Consider the following 25278-nt stretch of genomic DNA (forward strand, 5'->3'; position numbering starts at 1 on the left):
AGATGGACACAACATACACAACAAACAGCTTTCATGTTTAGTAAAAACCTTTGCTAAAATCTTTGCTCTACTAATTGTTTTATAAATAAATGGCCATGTTTCCATAACTACTAAATATATGAAAATGTTTTAAATATTTCTGCAAACAAACATAACTAAACTACATTACCGTCCACCACCACTAACTCACAAGCGCACACACATCATGAATAAAAGAAACACCAAGTCACCAATACACGACATTGAGCGCTGTCCATGGTGCTGAATGTCTTTTTGAAAGGCTGACACACAAAGGCTGCATGCAGCTGAGTCTAAACTGTACACAATGATGATTTCCATCAAAAACCAACATCAGATCAGGGAAAGAGACTTTCCAGCTCTGGCATATACCCAACTGGGCACGCCGGCTGTCCTAAAGTCCCGCTAGCTCTCCACAGGGGGACACATATCCTCTCGCGCCACTAAGAAATTGAAAACCCCCCCTCCATTACAGGTGTGACTCCATCCAATTGACCACCCTGAGCGTGCTCCCCCCCAAAATTACCCAGAGAATGACAGAGGAGGAGGAGGAGGAGAAGGAGTGGAGTGGAGTGGCGTAGGAAGGTGGAGCTGGATTAGGATAGTGGGATGTTCAGCCAAGGGAAAGCGACACTTTTTGCAGCCCTTGTCTGTTGCTAATGGTCTGTGTGGTTAGCACAGGTCTGTGTGGCGGCAGGCAGGACTGTGGTCAGCAGAAGCACATGTCAAGAGCCACTACTCGGGCTGACAAGGCCACAGTGACCCTGTGAGGGTGACCCACACATCACACCCCTTTGCGTTCCTGCCCTGCACCCCCCCCCCCCCCAAGACCTCTTTGGTTTGAATGACTCTCCAGCTGGCCTCCAGCATGCTCCTTTGCAGCCCTTTCAGTCCATCCCTCTCTCTCTCTCTCTCTCTCTCTCTCTCTCTCTCTCTCTCTCTCTCTCTCTCTCTCTCTCTCTCTCTCTCTCCATCCATATATCTATCTATCTCTCTTTCACACACTCTCTTTTTCGCTCTATCCATTATTTTTTTCATCACTCTGTCTCTTTAACACCCTTAATGAGCTTGAACTCCTAATGAGAGCAAGAAAGACGAGGGAATGAAAAGAGAGAGACAGAGAGAGTGAAAGAGAGAGAGAGGGAGAGGGAGAGAATTCTCTGTGCGATAGCTCATTTAAACACCACTGAATTAGAGCTTCCTTCCTTCAGGACGTGTACTCTGACTGAGACGCGCAATTAGACCCCTAAGTGTAATCGCTGCCTGAATCTTCCTGAAAACCAAACGCTCGCTCTGCAGGTCATCGCTTCCTCGTCTTTGTGGTTCGGCACCGGGCTACACTAACGCCTTTGTCAGCAATTTAGGGGTAAAAAAAACACATTACGGCACTCTGACCTAATTAGGCACATTCATCTTCTTGTGTGCACCGCTGACAATGATAGTGGGGAACGCTGTGACAATCAACCCAGCCACCAGTGTTGCCAGATGTGTCTGATCAAATCCCGCCCAAAAGGTGCTCAAAAAACACTGGAGCCTCTAAATTCCGCCCATTTTTAACAAATTGCATTGGTTACTATGGGCGTAAAACTGCAGAAAAAAACGCCAAATGGCCGATTTTTCCTGTTTTTACCTACAGACGGGTAACCGCCCAATCTGGCAACATTGCCAGTCACCCAGCCAGGCTCATTTGCCCGCTCTTGGGAGCTGCTGCTTACTACTACAGGCGAAGTGGAGGAAAAAGCGAAGAGAAGAAGAAGGATACGATTCTATAGTTAGCTTATGCTATCCAATGTGATTTTGAGTGCGTGTTGAGCGATGAGGCTGTCACTCTTCAGGAGAAGAGAAACTAAACTTAAAGTGGTAGTTCGCTATTTTAGACATTAAGCCCTGTTTGTGTGACTTCTGGGGTGAAGTAGAGATGTTCTCATCACAATTTTGACATTTGGTGCTGAACGGAGCATTTGGGTATCCAAGACTGCAGCCCCCCCACCTTTACATTGACTCCAATAGAGCACTCAAGCAATTGATTATAAAATGGCATTAAACTTTCGTCCGAGAAGATACGGAACTCACCGTGTGGTCAGTGGTAGACAGCGATAAATTGACCCGAAAATTGCAGCGAAATATGCCTTCTAACTGTTGTTTAGCATTTGGCGGACCTATTTTTCCCCAGACGCCGTTGAATAGCAGTAGACATCCAGCCAGTAGGTAGCGATAGTGTGTTGTTTATGTAGACATCAAGGAGCGAGGTAGAACGGCTATCTTTGAGTGGGACTGGCTACAAAAACTACAGCTTGCATACAAACCATAGATAGTAACGTAAACAAACGCACCCCCATTTCCGGTCGCGCGGAGTAATACTAGTCAAACCAATACAATCAATGAAGACGGACAATAATGAATATATCTTCTCTGGAAGCGTGTTTCGCGGTGATTTTCGAGCCAACGTATCGCTGCCCACCTCTGACCACTCGGTGAGTTTCATGTCTCTGCAAACGAAAGTTTAATGCCATTTTATGATCGATTGCTTGAGTGCTTCATTGGAGTCAATGTAAAGGTGGGGGGGCTGCAGTCTTGAATACCCAAATGCTCCGTTCAGCACCAAATGTCAAAATTGTGATGAGAACATCTCTACTTCACCCCAGAAGTCACACAAACAAGGCTTAATGTCTAAAATAGCGAACTACCACTTTAACAAAAACAACAACAAACTCAGCAGAAGCATCTCAAACTCAAATTCACGTCGTCTTCAGTGGCTTGACAGTGTTTCTCAACCTTTTTTGTTGCGTGTACCCCCTAAGCCTTTTTGCTGTGTCAAGAGTGCCCCCCAACTCATGCTGTACGTCGCTTTCTCTATCCCAATGTCACTTTACTCCATACAGATTTCCAAGTACCCCCTGCAGTTTGCTCGCGTACCCCTAGTGGTACACGTACCCCGGGTTGGGAAACACTGGCTTAAGATGAGAAACACTGAACAGCTAACAGACTTTTTTTTTTTTTTTTGCCATCGAGAGGTTTCTAAATGTTCAACTCGATTTGCGCCGTATCCAATTTTACATGACTAAATTACTATGGGGTTTATATTCTCTTCCGATTATCATAATTTCATAAAAGGCCCAGCGCTACAGTACGGAAAAGGGCACCGAATGCGTATGAATAATCTCGCCACTTTCTGATAATATGCCCAGTGGATGCGGTTAAGAAGCCATTTGGTTTTAGTTATACTGTAGTACTGTGGCGACGATAAGGTAGCACCATACCCCAGGGCTAGCAAGCAATCAGGCAGTACAGTCGTGACTCTCTCTCTCTCTCTCTCTCTCGCTCTCTCTCTCTCTCTCTCTCTCTCTCTCTCTCTCTCTCTCTCTCTCTCTCTCTCTCACTTACACACCTCCTAGACAGAAATTACGTGTTAGGGGACTGTGTGTAGGTGTACGTGAAAAAGAGGGGCAGACAGGAAGAGAAAGAAAGACAAAAAGAAAGAAAGAAAACAATGGAGGAGGAGAAAATATGGACAAAGGCAGACAGACAAGGAGGTGAGAGAGATGTGAGAAGGAATGGATAGAGGGGGTATGGATAGAGAACACCCCATGGTATCACACCACATCAACATCTATACTTTTCAGCTGCCAATCTCTCCCTCTTATCTTAGAGAGAGAGAGAGAGAGAGAGAGAGAGAGAGAGAGAGAGAGAGAGAGAGAGAGAGAGAGAGAGAGAGAGAGAGAGAGGGAGAGGAAGTAAAATGAGAAAGTGTAAAATAGCTGGAATGAAAGACAGTGAAAGAGTTTGATAGAAATGAGAGAGAGAGAGAGAGAGAGAGAGAGAGAGAGAGAGAGAGAGAGAGAGAGAGAGAGAGAGAGAGAGAGAGAGAGAGAGAGAGAGAGAGAGAGAGAGAGAGAGAGCATTGTCTGTCTTGACTGCTGGTGTTGATATTTGAATGCACTCTTCATCATCCCTGCTGAGATCTGTGTGTACCCAGCTCAGCCAGGCCAACCCTTGACAGTCTTGATGTACCACATACACTATCACATACACATACACATACACATACACATACACGTACACGTACACATACACGTACACACACACACACACATATATGTACACATGCACACACACACACACACACACACACACACACACACACACACACACACACACACACACACACACACACACACAAGTACACATACACATACACGTACACGTACACGTACACGTACACGTACACGTACACACACACACACACACGTACACATGCGCACACACACACACACACACACACACACACACACACACACACACACACACACACACACACACACACACACGCTCACCCACTCACACACACGCTCACCCACTCACACACAGTACAGTCCTAGCATGAGGAACACATTTGCGGTGAAATAAGGGGGAGTTTTGAGGTCAAATTGAGGTCAAGCAGGAACAACAGGCTTTTGGCAGATCTGCCGACAGAGACATTGACCAACTTGAACCACTGTGTTGTTGGTGTCTGGATGAAGGGTGCGGCAGAAGGACAGTGGTCAGAGGTGTTTTTTTATTATATTTTTGGAGCCGTTTCGCCCTTTATTATTAGGACATGTGATGGAGCGACCATCACAAGGGTTGTGGGTGTGTTCTGACTGTCACGCCAACGAGCCTCTTGGTGTAGCTACGTTGAGACCCTTAAAGGCGGGGTGGCATGCCTGTCCCAAAATCTACACAGTCATGAAAAAATGCTGTTTATATAAAGTCTGTGGGAATGTTTTTCATCACAGAATGGCAGCAGTTGATACAAATCTGAATACGGTATGTAAAGCGATTTTGCGGACCGCTCTGTCAAAAGTTGCATTGGGGGTTATCTAACAGCGGACCATGAAAGAGGTCACGAGAGTCATCATTCACTTACTAGTGACTCAACTAAGCATCGGCTGACTCGGGACAGTGATTAATTAAACTTTTAATCTTATCTAGAGCCCTTTAAGCTACATTCACACACATCACTACTAGTTACTCACTCAGCGAGGACAGTCAATAGAATGTTCATGGCTTCCAGCGAAGCAAGGCCCAGACAGGTGCAGTGGCAGTTGCATGAATGAATGTTCAATAATCGAGTGGGGAACAAGCGAGTGAGCTAGAAGCGAGTAACTAGTAGTGATGTGTGTGAATGTAACTTTACCGTAACCGGTGTCAGTAGGAGTAGACCTACTAAGTAAATACAGGGTGAGCCACACACTTTTTGGAGAATGCACCGGGGGTGTTCAAGGTTGTTAAAATTCTTTGTGCTTAAAGTGTTATTGAGCTAATCTTTAAAATGCATTGGTCTTACTAGCATAACATGCTATCATAGCATAAAACCCATAGTTGCAATAGATATTTAACTGTCATCAATGTGTGATTTCTATCTTAAAACCCCTTGGGATATAGTCTCTACAGGCTTGATATCACTTGATCTTGTCTCATCAACAATCTATCAGCATTTCAGATTTCAGATGCCGATCAAATCGAAAGTCTATCAAAAGACATATGGGAAATAATGTACTAGCTTAATTGCAACAGATCTTTACTACTTAATACTACTCAATATCACATTCTTATAATCTAACCATTTTTCACGAAAAAAGTGAACAACCCTCAGTCAAATCGAAGCGTTTTCGTAAGCAAGACACCTTGTTTTCTCTTGCCTGCATAGCATAGACTTATCCAATAACGCCACTAATAAGAGTGCTTGCATGCCAAATCAAAAAGAATTTTTAAGTGTTTGGTCTGACAGTGCTTTTTAAAGAGCCTATTCTTCCTCCTCTTGCACTCACACTCAACATTTATATCTGGCGATGAACCTGGCATCAAAGCCAAGCCAGGCGTCTTGCTCAAAGCCTCCGTCGAGCCAACACCAATTACGGCGCAGGCCCGCCAAGCTGCAGACTGAGGCATTCGCTCGGCCAGGTGCAGCGATGACGCCGACCAATGGCAACAACGTCATGCATCAGTGAAAGCCCAGAGAAGGACGCCCCCCTCTCCCTCCCCCACCACCACCATCACCTCTCCACACCCCCTGCAGGATCAATGGCAACGTCCCATCATGCAGTGATCAGTGCATCAGTGAAAGCCCAGCGAAGGAAGGATGGCCCCCTTCCCACTCCCCCTCATCCACCCCCACCTCTCCACACCGCCCCCTGCAGGTGTAGGGTGTAAGGGCCGCCTATAAAAAGCCCCAACTGGCCTCTTGTCCCTTGACAGGAACACGCTGGGCATCAGGGTGCTTGGGGAAGAGTGGCTCAAAAATAGGAGCAGGCAAGGATAACTGGGAGCCGTATTTGACAGACGACGATTCAGTGAAAGAGATTAGCAAGTCTGGCCAGGGGAGAGGGTGTCACGTTTCTGTTACTGGAAGACACGGGGGTCACGCAAGAGTCAAATCTGACTCAATCTGTGCAGGACACAGCCAGCCAGTGTGCTCTACCCTGTAAAGTAGAGCTATGCACTGTGATGACTTCACCAGAGATTCAAATACACTTTCTCATTAGAAAATTAACATTCTTTTTGAGGTTTTGATGAGGTTTTCAAGGTCAAATATCAATTACCTTTACCCAAAGGGATGTTCTTTGCCCTTCCTGTCTGCAAATGATTCGTTGGTTAAGCAATCCACAATAAATATGCTAAATATGCTTTATACAATACTTTTGCTATTATCTATGCTATGTTATTCAATAACAATTAGTAACACTTACAGGTAGTATACCCTTGCTAATCAAAAACCATTATGATGCCGTAATATTAATTAAATCACTGGCATGTGGTATGTAGTGCTACTGCATAACTAAATTAAAGTCCTGGCAATGGTGGACTATATGACGATCATGCATTACATGGCCCTTGACCTGCTGAACACTGTAATCATTAAAGATGCACTGTGTAGGATGTGGCCAGAGTAGGTATTGCAACTAACCTGCTCATTGAAACTGTGCTGCATATTGCCCAATTTGGTCTTTTCGTGAATATTTACTAAATAATAAACCAATATTTACTATTTTCTGGAAATTCAAAATGATGGACCATGGAGAAGAGCCCACTTTTCATGTATGAAAAATGCAATGTTCCCAATCATAATGAATGCTTAGAATTTGATGGTGGTGGTAAATATGTGTTAAAAAGGTAAGGTTTTTGTGAATGGGCAGCATGAATTCTGGAAATGAACAACTAAAAATATTACACAGTGCACCTTTAAGTCCCCAGAGAGTAGCTGTGATGGCAAGTACAGTAAGTACGAGCCCCGTTGGTGTCTGAGGGGGTGCCAAGAGGGACACAGGGTGCTTGTGAAAATCATCAAACACCTTCTGACGTTAATTGGTTTCATTCGGCTCTGGAGTGTTTTTTTTTTTATTACAATCTCTTTCCACAGGAATAGAAGGCGAAGGGCTCCACTGAATATAGTCATTGGCTCCCCCAAGCTTGTAAGACATCTGCACACACACACACACACACACACACACACACACACACACACACACACACACACACACACACACACACACACACACACACACACACACACACACACACACACACACACACACACACACACACACACACACACACACACACCTCATTATACCCGTGTCATTGCGCCGCGCAAGTAGAGGGCAGGTGGTAACAGACACCTACTGTGGGAGATGTGCCCTGCGGACAGGTGAGTCACTCAACCTTCTGAAATGCCCATGTTGCTGAAGACGTACAAACACCAAAGGGGGTTCAGATCCCTGACGCTATTGGACTGTGCTCTCAGAGCCCAGAGCAAAACCGTGATGACTCGTGTACACACACTGCTTGCAAGAAGAGAGAATACTGACGATGTATTCCTACAGGTGTTTGCTGTGTTTGCCATCGGCTAGTGTCGAGCTATTTTGTTTCTCAAGCTTGTAGTGAGTGGGAGGACTGAGGTGCCAAATGTGAATTTGTTCTCGGAATTTGTTTCAGAGAAGGAGAACGGGGACTGGTTTGAAAAGCAAACTTTAAAAAGAAGCAAGCAAGCTCTTCAAATCAAAACAACTCATTCCTGCGTGCCAGCAGAAACCAATATCTCCCAATTTGTCTCCTCGCAATGTGGTAGATGCACCTCGTCTATGTCTCCACAAACATCCCTTTGACTTCTAAGGAGATTAGTGTTAACACACAATCCACCCTCATGGCTTCTGGTCTGCTTATGGGGAGATTGATGTTCGTGCAATTCAGTCACAGATGTGCGAAAGCTCCCGTCAGAGCAGGGCTGGACTGGGATAAAAAATCAGGTCGGGCATTTTCAGCCAAGACCAGTCCGCCAGGCACTGAGAGAGAGACAATGGAGCCTTTAACGTCATTTTTAGACATGTAATATCAGTTAGCTTGACCACAACAACCGAAATTAATGATTAAATCTGACTCGGAGTGGCCTGAGGACTGATACCATTACATAAAGGGAAAGGCAGGCCAAAACCATCAGCAGTCCTCCGAGCAAATGTCCTGTATGCCCTATAGCTAGTCCAGCCCTGCGTCAGAGTAAAAAGCAAGTGTGGCCTCTTCAGTGCACTCCAAATGCAAATTCATACAACAACCGCTCGATCTGGAACGAGCCATACCAACACAACAACCAATCTGGTTGCGTTCACATCAAAATGCAGAGACAGGCGCAAGGGAGAGGAGCGAGGGGGGCGATGACTTCTGACTCGTGACTTCGAAAACAGAAGCCCCTTCAAGTGTCCCACCAACACTGACCGTTATTAGGCACCGCAAAAAAAATCAGGAATTGAGTCAAAGCAATCGGACCCAGGAGCTGAGGGTTAAGTCAATATAGCACCTGTGGATTTACGTCCCCAAATAACCAACACAACGATTTATAGATAACAGGTAATAACTATCTCTGCTTGACGTATCGTCAAACGAGCTTTTTGTTTATATATATTGCAGGTTATATTTTCGAGGCAAGGAAATAAACAGACCATCAGCCGTAAATCTTCATCTTAAAGGGGCCCAGTCTCCTGCAAAAAAAAAAAGCTCACCACCGACCGAGATGAGTGAGCGAGGCACCTTTCGCCACCACCCGTGGCACCGCACACAAACTCCAAGCCAGTTGCGAAACAATTGCACATAGAGCCCCAGGGCAAGATACTGATAGGGCCCCTCATACAGCATGTCAAGGTCACAATAGGGCCCCCACCACCAATATAGGAGGGCCCTGGCCCCCTGGGCGAATGCCCTATTCGCCCTCCATATAGTTCCGCACACAAACTCTGTCAACCGCTTGCCGAAACGAAAGCCCGTGGGTTTAATATATCAATTATGCACGCGGCGGCCGTGGCAGTGGGCCCCCGTGAGATGACGCACCTTTAACTACTCATATAAATTCATAAGCATGCTCCTCATCCCCTCTACTCAGCCAGGCCTTTAAGGAGAGGATGAAGGCTTGCTTGCATGAGTGTGTGTGTGTGTGTGTGTGTGTGTGTGTGTGTGTGTGTGTGTGTGTGTGTGTGTGTGTGTGTGTGTGTGTGTGTGTGTGTTTGTGTGTGTGTCGTGTGTGTTTGTGTGAGTGGTGTGTGTGTGTGTGTGTGTCGTGTGTGTTTGTGTGTGTGTGTGTGTGTGTGTGTGTGTGTGTGTGTGTGTGTGTGAGAGAGAGAGAGTGTGTGTTTGGGGAGGGGGGTGGAGGGGGTGGCTGGACAGAGCTATGAGAGGCGTGTAAAAGGTGTTTTTCTGCCCTCCCTTTTTTTCTCACCATCTTTTCTTTTTTTCTTTTTGCCCCGCGCCTGATGTGCTCTGACATCCCTTTAATCTGACTGGTCGCTAATGGCCCCCGAATGGCAAAGCCATGATTAACATGGATGAGGTTTCCTCTGCAGCACCCGATTCAAGACTATACTCATGCACATACATACCCTCTCACAGCTAACACACACACATACACACACGCGCGCGCGCGCACACGCACATGAACACGCACACACACACACACATGCGCACTCTTACACCCACACCCGCACACAACAATTGAATGAAAATGTACAATGACTGGTTTATTTTGTAAACCATATTACGGACAAATGTTATGCATTTTATGTGGCAAACTCTTAGCAGAAAGTTAGCAGAAGCTAAGAAAGGGTTAGTTTAGAAAAAAAGAAAAAAAGAAACAGAAAAAACGTATTGTTACTGGTTGGCACTTACCACATCTGGAAACACAAACCGTATTATTATGTGTCTGGTATTCAATGTGTTAAGAGTTGATCTGACCTAGGGTTGAGTGTGCACTGTTGAAGTTTACGTATGTGACAGGAAGCTCTCAAATATCCTTTGAAGTGGGTTATATCACAGATTCAGAAATATGATGACAATAAGCCTGCGTGGGTTATTGAAAAATAATGAGGCTCAGACATTGAGGAATGGAACCAGTGCCAGATGTGTGAGATATTTTGTTTTTCTAACCTTGCCCAAACACTCTGCAACGTATTCAACTGTTTCCCTTCAGGTGATTTTAGTTTGAGTTTAGCCTGGTGAAATTAGAATAGTGAAGAAGAAGAAGAAGAAGAAGAAGAAGAAGAAGAAGAAGAAGAAGAAGAAGAAGAAGAAGAAGAAGAAGAAGAAGAAGAAGAAGAAGAAGAAGAAGAAGAAGAAGAAGAAGAAATCTAGAGTGAGTCACAGTCTTCTCCCTCCTCCTCCTCCTCCTCTGCAATTTCATAACACGGAGCTCATCAAGAATTATCGGCAAACATCAGATTTGACGACGTGAAAGATTCCTTCAAACACATCTGTGCAAAGGTAACACTAAAGCTAAAGCACGACCAAATGCTAGGCAAACAGAGAGTTCCATAAGTACCTCGGTTCATTACTAAGGTAATGACGCAAACGGTCATGATGACAGCTACTGAAAGAGCAGGCGTTAACCTTTAACTCCTCTCCATATGTCTTCATTTGTGCTGTAATAGAGGTATGGTACAAGCCGTCACCCACACCCACACCCCTATTCTGCCCCATACAAGTATAAGTTACAGTTTACTGTTGTTTTATAAGGTGTACGGCACTAGCCATTATGACACCAAAAGAGATGGATTTCATAACAACCCACCACCACCACCACCACCACCACCATCATTACCACCACCTCTCTTCTCCCTTGTTATCTCCCCTGTACGTTTATGAAGTGGTGGTACTAGCTGGCTACAGTCTCATGACACTGGATGTCATGGGTTTCATAACTACCCCCCACCACTCCTCTCCTCTCCTCTCCTCTCCTCCCCTCCCCTCTCGCTCATCTCCTCCCCTCTCTTCTCCTCTCCACCCCTCTCCACTCCTCTACTCCCCTCTCCTATCTTCTCCTCCCATCCCCTCTCCTATCCTCTCCGTTCCACTCCACTCCTCTCCACTCCTTTCCACTCCTCTCCTCTCTTCTCTTCTCCTCTCCCCTTCTCTCCTCTCCTCTACCTCTCTTCTCTTCTCCTCTCCTCTCCCCTTCTCTCCTCTCCTCTACCTCTCTTCTCTTCTTCTCCTCTCCTCTCCCTCATCTCCTCCCCTCTCGTCAGGTCGGCCACTCCAGCTCCATGGTCTCCACTCGGCCCTGGGTTGCTGCTGCTGCCCGTTAACAAGGCCGGGGCCGCTGACAGCTTTCGCTGGGCCCAGGACAAAGTCATCTGAAAAGGCCCCCTATCCAATACATACAATGTAATGGGGACCCAATTCTGGGCCCCCTATCTTCCTGGGCCCGGGAAAACATACCCCCCCTTGTCGGCGGGCGTGAACAAGGCTGCGAAACAACGGTGGCCTTTTCCACACACACATACACACACACACGTGTTGATCCATATTAACATACCGAATGAGCTCTGTTAATTATCATCCAAGCCAGAAGAGGTACTCAGTTTGAAAAGGGCACGAGGCGGTGGTGTGAGAGCGACGGAGGAGGGAGGAGGGAGGACGAAAGGAGAGGAGAGAAGTGGGAAGAAAAGGGGAGAGGAGATGAGAGGAGAGGAGATGAGGCGGAGAGGAGAGGAGAGGAGAGGTAATAGACCGGTCCGAGCCGGGACATAATCGCAACGTTTTCCTGTCAAGGTTTTCTCAATGGATTCTTGTACGTTGGACCATACCGATCAAAATAAGCTTTTGCGCCGTCAAAAAAGTTGTCCGGAATCCAAGATGGCCGCCAGCAATTAAATATGGCCACCAGAATGCCTAAAACCAGTCCTATGTTGGAGGAAATTGTTCAAAGATCACTTTCTTTGGCCTAAGTTGGAGATGTATGGTGACTGAAATAATATTCTGTGGCTTAGAGATCATTATCTCATGTTGCAAATCCAAGATGGCTGCCAAAGTGGTCCCCTATACTAAAAATTGTCATATCTCCCGATCGAAAAGGGCTACAACTATAATTCTGGTGTCTATTCATATGTTTCCATGGTCTGTGAATCAATTTCTGCATGTATTTTGTGAATGTCGCCATTTGTTTAATTGTGCAAATCCAGATGGCCGCCAAATGTGTTCCCCTCAACCACAAACTGTATTATGTCCTGATCTAGAAGGGCCAAAACTATAATTCTGGTGTCTATTCATGTTTCCATGGTCTGTGAATCCATTTCTGCATGTATTTTGTGAATCTCGCCATTTGTTCTATCAGAAAATCCAAAATGGCCAACAATGCAGCCACCTCCACTTCAGGGAAACTGTGAAAGATTGGCTACACAGCAAGAATGAAATATGCATTGTAGTCAAGTGATATACTGTAGATGAGTGAATTCAGAAAAAAATAATGCATTTTATTAATATTCTGTGACTCGTAAATCATTAACCAGTACTTTCATCGTCCGAATCCAAGATGACTGCCAGACGTGGCCCTATGAAGTAGGATATCTCCTGTTCTACGAATAGTGTTTGGAATTCTAGTGCGTTTTCAATATATTTTCATGGTCCCTGAATCAATTTCTGTAGGTATTTTGTGAATCCGACTCCTGAAAGAAAATTCGAAATGGCAGACAGCGCCACCATCTCAACTTTGAGGAATGGCCATATGCACGCTATGTAGCAAGTATGATATTTGATTTGTGTGTGTGTGTGTGTGTGTGTGTGTGTGTGTGTGTGTGTGTGTGTGTGTGTGTGTGTGTGTGTGTGTGTGTGTGGTGTGTGTGTGTGTGTGTGTGTGTGTGTGTGTGTGTGTGTGTGTGTGTGTGTGTGTGTGTGTGTGTGTGTGAGCGAGTGAGTGATACTGGTCCGAGTAAGCAGGGACAGGCAATCTGGATTGAGAAAGTGAGAAGATCCTGCCAGAATACCCTGCTTGTGCTGCTGACAAAGGTTATGTCACTAAATAGCTCATCAACCTGACTGAAGGGGTAATGTAATTAGGATCAGCTGGTACTTTAAATTGACTGGAGCAAATAGAGTATGTGATGGGGGCTTTAGTATTTGAACCCTGGATGTCCATTCTGTAGGTACAGTAAGACAGAGAGAGAGACTGTGCAAGAGAAAGACATGCATTTTCCATTAAAAAAGATGATTGCATAATATGATACGCATCGAGAAGATTGTGCGACACATGACGGAAAAACAGCTAGTGTTGTAGCGACGGTTTTATTCGGCAGGAGGAAGGTTGTTTCAATACATAGTTGATGAAAATGGTTTGAAGCGGTAGGCCTATAGGATATCCACACAGGCACAGAAGCTATGACTGGACCTGGCTCAAGAGTTCCACCAGTTGATGAGGCTCATGTTTGCTCAAACTCCTGATGACAGTTTATTTTGCACAACTGAAATAATAAACAATAAATTAAAGAATAAAAAACTGATGGAAAAGGACCAGTGACAGACACAGAGAGTGTGCTTGTCTTGCACTTGCTCTTGTACATGGTGCTGGTCTAGATGTATTCAAACTGATCCATGATTCCTGGCATGTGGTAAATAGGACCAACACCACAGAGTGAAAAAATCCCCCTGTCATGATGCTTGCACAATCATGCTTAACCGTCTTCACTGTGTACTATGGTTTGCAGGATGTCGACAAACTGTCTATGACCCTTAGACCTCAAAAGAACAATCTAATCTAATCTTATCTAATAATGGTGCAAGTATCATGATGGGGATGTTTTTGTTCTATGTTGGTCTGTGTACTGCGTACCAGGATCATGGATCAGTTTGAGTACAACAGGATACTGGAAGAACTAATGTTTCCTTATACTAATGAGGAAAGGCCTTTGAAGTGGATGCCCAACAAGACAATGACCCTAAATACACCAGCAAGCGACCAAAATCATGGTTCCAGGCAAACAGCATCCATCTGAGGGGCAGCACATTTCCCGGACCGAAATCTCATAGAAAACTGTTCACAGCTGTTCATATGGCAAAACCAAGAAATGCGGAGGGATTCTGGAATCTAGTACCTGGGCTGCAGTACCTGTTGACTGTTGTTAGACTTTGGTTGACTCCATGCACCATATATGCAAAGCTGTTTTCAGAAACTATGGTTGTGCAGTAAAATATTAATTTAGGATGCACAGCAAAGTTCAGTTATCAAAAATATATTCTTGTACAGAACATTTTTGAGTTTCCAAAGACAGTGCTGTTTTGAGCATAACTGAAATTTAGAGACTTTGGCTCCAAACATTCAAAGACTTAAGAGAGAAAAAACAACAAGTGTGACATATAAAATGTAATCATTCATCTGTACCCTATAGATTACAAATCAAATCAAACCAAAATTGCTGTGTAACAAGTCTTGACAGTTTCCCCACAGCGGAGGCAACATAATTTGTTATGATTTGTTATGCCACAAAATATACAGTCATGCCAAATGATTTGATAGCCACAGAATATTCATAAATTGCCTCTGAATTCATTCATCTATATCCCTAGCCTACAAATAAAATTTCATAATGGCTGTTTATCAAGTCTGAATCCAATCCAAAATGCTGCCATAAATGGATTCATAGACCATGGAAACCTATGAGTAGACCATAGTATGCTGGTTAATAGTTTGATAGCAACAGAATATTTGTAAAATGCATCTATGTTTCTAGACTACAAATGAAATGTCATACTGTGTCAAGTCTTTGACTGTTTCACCACAGCAGAGGTACTGGAATTGTCGGCCATTTTGGATTTTCTAACAGACTTAATGATTCAATTTGCAGCCCACCTGCATAAATACTAGGGGTGGGCATAGATTAATTTTTTTAATCTAGATTAATCTCACTGTAATTATGAAATTAATCTAGATTAATCTAGATTAATCTATATCAAAATGGCTCATTCAGAATAGGCACGCTAGCAAAATAATGCCGAAAAAAACCTTGGGGTTTCTTAAGACAGATGGCGCATTAGACCTCATTAGGCGCATTAGTATCTCATCTTCAAAAAATGGTTATGTTGATACTTGGTGATGAAAAAATCACTGCAATATGTGTAACGTGTGTCCAATATATTAGGAAGCATTTACAGTTAAGATACTGAAAGATACTGAAATTTCAAAATGAACAGCGCTATAAATTGTAGAGGCAAATACAGATAAATCTATCAAACATTTAGGCTATTTAAACAAAATTACCTCAACAATTCAGCATTTCTGATGGAGAGAGAGAGAGAGAGAGAGAGAGAGAGAGAGAGAGAGAGACAGAGAGAGAGAGAGAGACAGAATATGCCACTGACTGGTAAAAAGAGCAGCGGCTCCTTTAAGAGAGGGAGGAGCTCTGCGCGCAGTAGGCACAGCCAGAGAATCTCTTAGGGCACAGCAGCCCTCAGCAGAGCCAGGCTACTCGCTATCTAGAACCTGCAGCACTGGCACACAGCGATTTGGCCTAAACCTGACAATTGTTTTCAGAGTCAGAACGCCAGAGGAGTTACAACTCGAAATGAATTCAGTTTGCAAAAAAAAAAAAAAATCAAGCGCGACAACCGCGAGGATTTCCGTTTGCATGAGAATATCTCACTGAGTCGCAAATATGCGCGATTGCAACACAAACATTCAGTGAGAGTAGATAATGAAATTTTCAGTTTGACAATCTTCAAAATGCATATCACACGGAATGTTTTGCAATTATGGCACAGGCAAGATTTCTGGAAGTTGTTTAGGCTATGTGTTCCATGCAATGTGTGAGGAAATGTAGGCTATGTCGGGCTGGTAGCCTACTCACACACAATAATGTCTCTCTATGTTCACCTTAAACAATAACGTCTCTTTAGTCTACCACTTATGAAAAAGCACTCAAACAACACCTACCACGGCAGAGGGATTAATGTTTTCAGCATGCAAACACTTCATATTTAGTAGGTCTGCTGAAGCAGCAGGTGGAGAGGAGAAACGACTGGAGCGCAGTCTGAAAGCGTCTGTCAATTAAACGCTATGGTGACGTGCATACCCAAACTCCAAACCTATATTTTGAGAATAGATTAACGTGCGATATTTTCTTTATCGCGCGACAAGAGTCTCACATTATCGCAGCACGTTAACGCCGATAACGGCCCACCACTAATAAATACATATAGACATTGGAAACATGAATAAGCACCAGAATTATAGTTATGGCCCTTCTAGATCCAAACATAATACAGTTTGTGGTTGAGGGGAACACATTTGGCGGCCATCTTGGATTTGCAAAATTGAACAAATGGTCAGATTCACAAAATACATGCAGAAATGGATTCACAGACCATGGAAACATATGAATAGACCCCATAATTATGGTTGTAGCCCTTTTCAATCAGGAGATATGACAGTTTAGTATAGGGGACCTCTTTTGGCAGCCATCTTGGATTTGCACAATGAGATAATGATCTCTAAGCCACAGAATATTATTTCAGTCACTATATATCCCCAAATTAGGCCAAAGAAAATTATCTTTGAACAATTTCCTCCAACATAGGACTGGTTTTAGGTATTCTGGTGGCCATATTTAATTTCTGGCGGCCATCTTGGATTCCGGACAACTTTTTTGACGGCGCAAAAGCTTATTTTGATCGGTATGGTCCAAAGTACAAGAATCCAAGGAAAACGTTGCGATTATGTCCCGGCTCGGACCGGTCTATAAGTGGAGGGGAAGAGAGTTGGAGAAGAGGAGAGGAGACAGAAGGGAGAGGAAGAGGTGGGAATAGGAGTTGAGAGGAGAGGAGGAGTGGAGGGGAGAGGGGAGGAGAAGACAGGAAATGAGAATTGGAGAGGAGAGGTGGAGGAGAGGAAATGACCAGGCAACATATGTAACCTGAATGGCCAAGTGAGCACTGGGCAGGAGTCAGCTACCGTACACCCACTTCACTGTTGGACTGAAAAGTTTAAGAAGTGGCACAGTGGGTTTGATGTTGTGGCCTTGAGCTGTTTTGAGGGGTGTCTTTTAAATGTGTGTTTATTGGTTTTAAAAGCTTGATGAGCTCGACTCTTGAGTCCCGGGGTGGGGGGCTCCTGAAGTGACAGCACCCTAACTCCACTAGCAAAGACAGTGTGAAGCTACCACTGCCACCAGGGCTGGAAAGGGGCAAAAAGTCAGACCGGGCATTTTCAAATGAGACCGGGCCGGTGCCACTGTAATTTGAATAAATATATGCAACGCTGCTGTCGGAAATACTGAAATAGTTTGCAAGGTTAGTGTGATGGGCCATTATTACAGTATATAGCGTAACAATAAATAAAATACAATGTACACCAAAATCAACCAAAATTGCATCTCTGAACATTACTATTATTGTTAAGTCATTATTTTATATATCCCAGTGGGGCACTGACTAACAGACCTAGACTATGGTTGTGAAAGAGGGATGTGGTGCAGAGAAAAATAGTGTGGCATGCCCCATGTAAGGGGGGCCTTGGCTGGAATCTACCAGTAAATAGGGGGCCTTGGCATGGTAAAGTTTGGGAACTGCTGGTCTAAGCATTATTAAATAATATAAACCAACAATCAACAAACTAGGCATATGGGGTCATATGTTTGTGCAAATCTAACACATTAGCACAGCTACATGGAACACCTCACAGGAGGGTCCTTTGATACAGTGGGTGCGTTGCAATATGTGACCTTGCGTCCTCCACTTGTGCTTGTGGCCTCGAACCAGGAAGTAAAACGCTGTGATGGCATCACTGACAACAGCATTATATTTCAATATCTCGCAAAAGCTCAATAGTAAAGTCATTTTCCCATTTGCAAACTGGATGGTGAATGAAGAATAGTCCCCCACCAGGCTGACAATGGGGAATTCTTTTTCTCCTTCTCAAGTGGAGGAAGCAAGGTTGCATATTGGGTGGCAGACAGTATTTACTGCATGGTTATTTTGCACATGAAGAAATTCGATTAATTTATTCTCTATAAAAAGACCCTTTATTATCGCACCACCTCTTGCGGAGCCTTTTATGAAAGAGGAAAAAAAATGACCTTCCAACTCCAGTGGCGAGTCGTGTGAATAGCACATTATGCTAGAATGTAAAGATCCTTATGTCGCCCATAGACACAAGCAGGGTTGCCAGATGAGGCTGATGATTTCCAGCCCAAAAAATTCTCAAAACCCGCCTGGAAGCACTAAATGCCTCACAACTCTATTGTTTTCTATGGCGTTTTTTTCTCCAAAATTCATTTTTTCCTGCACACCGCCATCCTAAGCAGCCCAATTGGGCGGGAAACAGCCCAATCTGGCAACACTGGACACAAGTTGCCTGTGACGTCTTTGGCCCGGTTCTGAATGGACAAGAGCTATTCATTTAGCATGGGGAGCAGATGCTAATTGAGGACTAGCTGTCAAGTAGCTCAGTCTGCAGCAAGACACACCGGAGACAGCCACCACCGCCATCTGTCCAACTGTCACTAAGCCCAGCAACAGCACCATCTTTCTCTCCTTCTCTATTCCTCTCTCTCTGCCTCCCCTCCCTCTTGCGCTCTCTCTCTCTCTCTCTCTCTCTCTCTCTCTCTCTCTCTCTCTCTCTCTCTCTCTCTCTCTCTCGCGCGCGCGCGCGCGCGCGCTCTCTTTCGCCACATTCACAATCTTTCAAAAAACGCTTAGCTACCATTTCCACAACGGAAGTACATCCACATACACACATGTACACAATATGCAAACACTCACATGCACATAGGCAGTCACACCCTGACAGGGCGCGTGCGCACACACACACACACACACACACACACACACACACACACACACACACACACACACACACACACACACACACACACACACACACACACACACACACACACACACACATTTTAGTTCTTTATTTGGATTGACAGATATACATTTATCATGGCACAATCCAATTTGGCTCAAAAAAGTCTTATACGGCGCTATAATCTTCTGTTGATGATCTTCTAGGGATAAAGGTGGCACCTGAGTTTCCATATGAAGAGACTCCCACACAAACACAGTAGACACACCTTCACACACACACACACACACACACACACACACACACACACACACACACACACACACACACACACACACACACACACACACACACACACACACACACACACGGAGGTCTCTCAGCATGGGATTGTGGACGGGCATATTAAAAAAGGGTGTAAAATTGTGACGTGCTAATACCATCACATGCCTGCCCATCTGTATTTTTTTTTCTCCATGGATCTTTCTACACTGAAAAAGAAGAGAAAGAAATCCCATCAAGGACAACAACACTGTTGTCAGGCGTTTCTCATTTCTGCAATTCCCCTGGCACTGACAAAGCCTTTTCCTCACCTCAACAGCATACGTTCACAATAGCTCTCTCTCTCTCTCTCTCTCTCTCTCTCTCTCTCTCTCTCTCTCTCTCTCAAACACACACACACACACGTAAGCATGCACGCACGCACGCACGCACACACACACACACACTCACACACACACACACACACACACACACACACACACAAACACACACACACACACACACACTTCAAAAGATGGCTTGGAAAAATCCTTGAGAGAGTGGCAGCACAATGTCTAAAAGGCTCATACGAGAAAAAAAACATGAAGACACCCAAAGTCGTACATAAACCACCCACCTACACCCACAGAACCCACCGACAAAAGACGAGGGAATACTTGGCACTTGGTGTGCACTCAGATCGAGGAGCGCATGCATGCCTTGAAAACTGAGAGAGCTAAACAGTAGATCTATGTACATCACCACCATCAGCAAATAATCAAGGAATTACACAAACAAAAGAGGGGCTCGATCTACGCGCTTCTCCCTTTTCAGAAAAGATAGGGAAGGAATGACACACCAACAGTAGAGGCCCTGGAATGGTGGAGGAATATGTCAGTACGAGCTTCTCCCTTTTCAGAAAAATAGCAAAGGAATTACACACCAACAGAAGAGAGTCTGGAATGGGGAGGAATATATCAGTCTGTGAGATGACAAACAACAACAACAACGACAAAAAAGAAAACCTGGGGTCCGTATCTCGAAAGCGTCTTTGCTAACGACGGTAGCAACGTCCTTCGTAAGAGCGACTCAACTCTCTCTCGACAGCGACGCTCACCACTAAATCCAAGGGAATGGTAAGACGGTCTTAAGACGGTCTTAAGACGGTCTTAAGACGGTTAGCAACGACAAGAATCGAGAAACGGACCCCTGGAAAAGTGTCAACAAGGCTGAGCTGCATCCAAAACCTGGCCCGGTATTTGTTTTGGCACTGACTAGTTCCTCACCCCACCCCACCCACTGCTATACTACTAAATGTATAAACGGTGTGACGTGTGACGTGTGACGTGTGCCATGTGCGTTACACGCCTTTTTGGGGGAAAACATTGGGGGAAAAGCCAATTCAAGTCAATTGGTGGTTTTGGGAAAGAATAAAAAAAGACAAGGACCTGTAGACTAGCGTTTTTCTCGCTCAACATGCCGAAGACGTGTTGTGTTGTCAGCTGTTCAAATAATACAGCCAAACAGCCGTGGCTGACGCATGGACTGTGTTTATTTGGGCTAGCCGATGTAGTATGTACAGTACGCTAATGAGACGTTCGGTTTGTTTTCTCCCAAAAAGGGGTGTAACGCACATTTACGAGCAAAGTACCCGGATGGGCGGTTATACGTATAATTACAATGAACTCAGTCCACTGTATGTATAAGATGCACCAATGGGCCGCCCCATCTAAATCATGGACTGGTCTCTGAGGGATATTTGAAAAAAAAAAAAAAAAAAAACAAGCAACAGCAGAATCAGCCCCTGATGACTGAAGGCCCACCAGGAAAATGCCCTACATGCCAGTCAGATTACCAGTCCAGGTGTGGGTGTCACAGTCCCGCGCCGCGCTGCACTGCTGCTCATTAGTATGGCATGCGTACGAGGAGTCTAGGTGGGAGGTCAAGCCGTGATCAATGCACGCGGCGGGATAATGATGGCCAGCCAGACGACGAGGTGAGTTGAGTAATGTCTGCAGGGAAGCTGACGGGGGGTGGGGGGTGGGGTCTTTACGAGGTTTACAAGGCCACTGTGCACACTTGGTAGGCATCCAGCACCTATCCACTCTTATGCACCACATGCATATGCAAACATACTAAAGTCATATTACTGCATGCTTAGGCTTCCCATTTACGTGTGTTGAGTGCAAAAGGGGACAGTTGTTCCGGGGGGGCCAGGGAGAGAAAGGTGCCCAGAATTGGGTCTTCACATTGTATGTATTGGGTGTGGGGGGGGGGGTTTCATATGATTTGTCCTGTGTCCAGCCAAAGCGGTCAGCGACCCTGGCAGCGTGCAAGGTGTAAGGTGGGAGGGTTTACAAGGTCACCGTGCACACTTGGTAAGCATCCAGCACCTACCCACTCTCATGCACCAAAAACATACTAGTCAAATTACTGCATACTTGGGCTTCCCATTTACGTGTGTTGAGTACCTTAATATGCGTATATGTGTGTGTATTTGGGTGTGTCTGTGTTCACATGCATGTGTGATTGCTTGAACCTCTGTGTGTGTGTGTGTGTGTGTGTGTGTGTGTGTGTGTGTGTGTGTGTGTGTGTGTGTGTGTGTGTGCGTGCGCGCGTGCGTTTTGTACATGAAAATATATGAAATGTGTACTGTATGCAATGCATGTGCCAATGACCCAGTGCTCCTCCCAGAAACATCTCAGGGGATAATGGACGTGAGGAAATAGTGAGCAGACACAAAGAAACAAACGTGAAAGCAAAAAAAAAAAGCATGACGTTTTTGTTTCTGTTTCGGTGTCTGCGTCAGAGTGAGTGTGAGTGTGAGTTTGTGTGTGTGTGTGTGTGTGTGTGTGTGTGTGTGTGTGTGTGTGTGTGTGTGTGTGTGTGTGTGTGTGTGTGTGTGTGTGTGTGTGTGTGTGTGTGTGTGTGTGTGTGTGTGTGTTTGCGAGTAAGTGTGTGCCTGTACGTGTGTATAAGTGTGTATGTGATCGCCTGAGTGTCTCTGTGCGTATCCATTTTCTACAGTGCATGGCAGATAAAACAATAAAAAACAGAGTACAGAAACATCAAATGCTCTCAGCAGGAGTGGGACTGTGGAAGAGGACTGCAAAACTGTGAAGTTAACTGCAAAACACAGTCCCTGAGGTAGGAAAACACAGCAGCTGGTAGGCTGGAGGATATGGGAGGAAAGACAGGGTGCTTTGGAGGTCTTTTATGTCCATGACAAAAACAACAGCAAAGAGAATAAAACTAGGGAATGAGTTCACTTAGGTTGCAGTGTGGTGTGTGTGCTTTTGTGTGTGTGTGTGTGTGTGTGTGTGTGTGTGTGTGTGTGTGTGTGTGTGTGTGTGTGTGTGTGTGTGTGTGTGTGTGTGTGTGTGTGTGTGTTTTGAGCTTAAGAGAGAGAGAGAGAGAGAGAGAGAGAGAGAGAGAGAGAGAGAGAGAGAGAGAGAGAGAGAGAGAGAGAGAGAGAGAGAGAGAAAGAGAGAGTAAGACAGAGAGAGAGAGCGAGTGAGTGAGTGAAAAAGGGGAGGTTGTTTACGGTAGTGGTGGTGGTGTGTGTGTTTGTGTGTGTGTGCGTGTGTGTGTGCGTGCGTGTGTGCGTGCGTGTGTGCGTGCGTGCGTGCGTGTGTGCGTGCGTGCGTGCGTGCGTGCATGCATGCGTGCATGCGTGCGTGTGTGCGTGCGTGTGTGCGTGCGTGCGCTCGTTGCAGAGCCCCGGGGGCTGCTGATTTGAGTGTGATGAGGTCCATGGTTTCCAGGCATCTTGTCATTGATTAGAAGCCCAAGTCCAGCATCTGTGGTCTGTCAGGGACCACTAATCAATTCTCTAATGCTGTTTGATCCCATTCGGAGCAGTGCTTATCCACTTGGCAACTACATGCACACACACGTACGTACATACGCACGTACGCACGTACGCACACACGCACGCACACACACACACGCACGCACGCACACACACACACACACACACACACACACACACACACACACACGTTCATCCAATATAATGCCCTAGCTCCTTCCTTGAAGAACTTCCAGCTGAATAATAGAAGCCATTTATCTAATACCATTCTGCGGCTTCGACCCACCATTCCTGCATGTTTGGGTAGGTTTTGTTTTTGTAGAAGAGCCATCATATTTGAGGTCACACAACAAGTGTTGTCTTGAATGGCAAAATGCCATGATGTTTGGTAATATATTAATGATAATAAAAGTAGTAAATAATAATAATAATACCATAATAATATAGAGCGCTCAGCCATGCACAGTGCATTTAGGCTGAATTCCAACCGGATGTCAGGCATGTTTGTATTCAGGCTCCCCGTTGAGAGGGAGGTGGTGCACAGCATTTTGGGTATAAGGCAGCACCAAGTCAGCATCTGATGTTGCCCTCAACATATCCCAGTTATGCCCACAAATGCAGCGAACTGCCAAAGGAGGAAATAAAGCAATTTTTCGTTTGGAATCACACTTGATGACTCAATGTCCAATTAGCTCACTGGAAGGACAGCTACTGTACCTTTCCCATTTCGAATGAACGTTCGAAAGTCACATACCATAACAGAAGAGCGTTAACACATCTTTTCAGAATTCCTGATGAGTTGTCATTTAAAAGCGGGGATGTCACAGACACAGACAGCGCTGTGCATGGTTACCGTGACAAAGATGCTGACGGTGACAATTACTGTTTGACTTTCAAAACACGATGCTGTCACGGTGGATAACTGCACCATACACTGTGGTACCGTGTGTGTAGAGCTGTGTGTGCGCGCATGCATACTTGCACGCCCATGTGTGTGTGTGTGTCTTTCCTGACTATCTTCCTAATAGCGATTCCCAACCCCGGCCAGTGTAATGTAACTGGAGCCATGGTGGCTAATCAGATGAAGCCCTGAGCCCTGAGTCCTGAGACCTGACCATGTGGCCATGACAGGGCTAGCCTGGGGGAGAAATAGGGCCCGGGCACTATTCACTTTAAGGGGCCCCTCATACAGTAATTTGTGTCGCACAACTGACTCACCAGTGGACCCCCCCACCCTTTTGTTTGTTTTTGTTTTTTAATTCACATTTCTGAAAATAGGGGCAAGGGTGCCCCCTGGAAATGCTCACTATGCCAGATGGCCAGTCCTGACCTGTGACCATGTGGCCCTGCTCCCTCTTATCTGCCCCCCTCCCCCCCCCTTACCCCCGTACTGTACGGTACGACACGATACGTGCTGATGCATTCTGCCAGGGAAGCCGACAGACAGAGGGGGGAGGGACAAAGGGGTCAGTTGCCCCAGGGCCAGACGTAGAGTAGAGGGGGATTTGTATATTGTATCTTCTTCAGTGCATTGTGTATTTTCAGTGCATTATGTGTATTTTGACAGGGCTTTGAGACAACTTTAGTTGTGATATTGCGCTACATAAATACAGATTGTATTGTATTGTATTATATGTAAGGGTCTGTGTGTGTGTGGGGTTGCCCTTTGAGGTGACTTTGTCCCGGGCCCCGGCCAAAGAATCAGCCCTGGGTCCTGGATACCGCAATCGGGTTAACCTGTCACAGAGCCCATCACATGACTTCCTCCAGAGCACATAACTTCCGATAAGGTCCCATAAATGCGATGCTATCATATCCACTCTGTTTACGCGTAAAAGCCGTTCACTGATGACTCTTTGATTGTCGTAACGAGTTATTTATGGCTTTTCATGTCATTAAGACCTCAGAGTTTGTCATACTACATGTCATACTGCATGTCATACCACATTTGTCGTGACTATTTACTAGACTAATGTTTGAGCTGCCCTAGCCCCAGGCCAGACTCTTGACATGATGTGTAGGCTATGTATGTGTGTGTGTGTGTACTCTATGTTACAAAAAAATAAAAAAAACTAACCCTTCTTTGCATCTGCACTTATTG

The 25278-nt window shown here is 45.2% G+C and overlaps 1 protein-coding gene across 1 annotated transcript in view; it reads right to left on the reverse strand.

Annotated features, from left to right (window-relative positions):
• ksr2 (kinase suppressor of ras 2) overlaps positions 1-25278 on the reverse strand; it is a 131963-nt gene that overhangs the window by 73378 nt on the left and 33307 nt on the right. The gene's annotated exons all lie outside the window — the stretch shown is intronic.

This window comes from Engraulis encrasicolus, chromosome 3 (assembly GCF_034702125.1).
Source record: "Engraulis encrasicolus isolate BLACKSEA-1 chromosome 3, IST_EnEncr_1.0, whole genome shotgun sequence".
In the NCBI taxonomy this organism is placed as follows: Eukaryota; Metazoa; Chordata; class Actinopteri; order Clupeiformes; family Engraulidae; genus Engraulis; species Engraulis encrasicolus.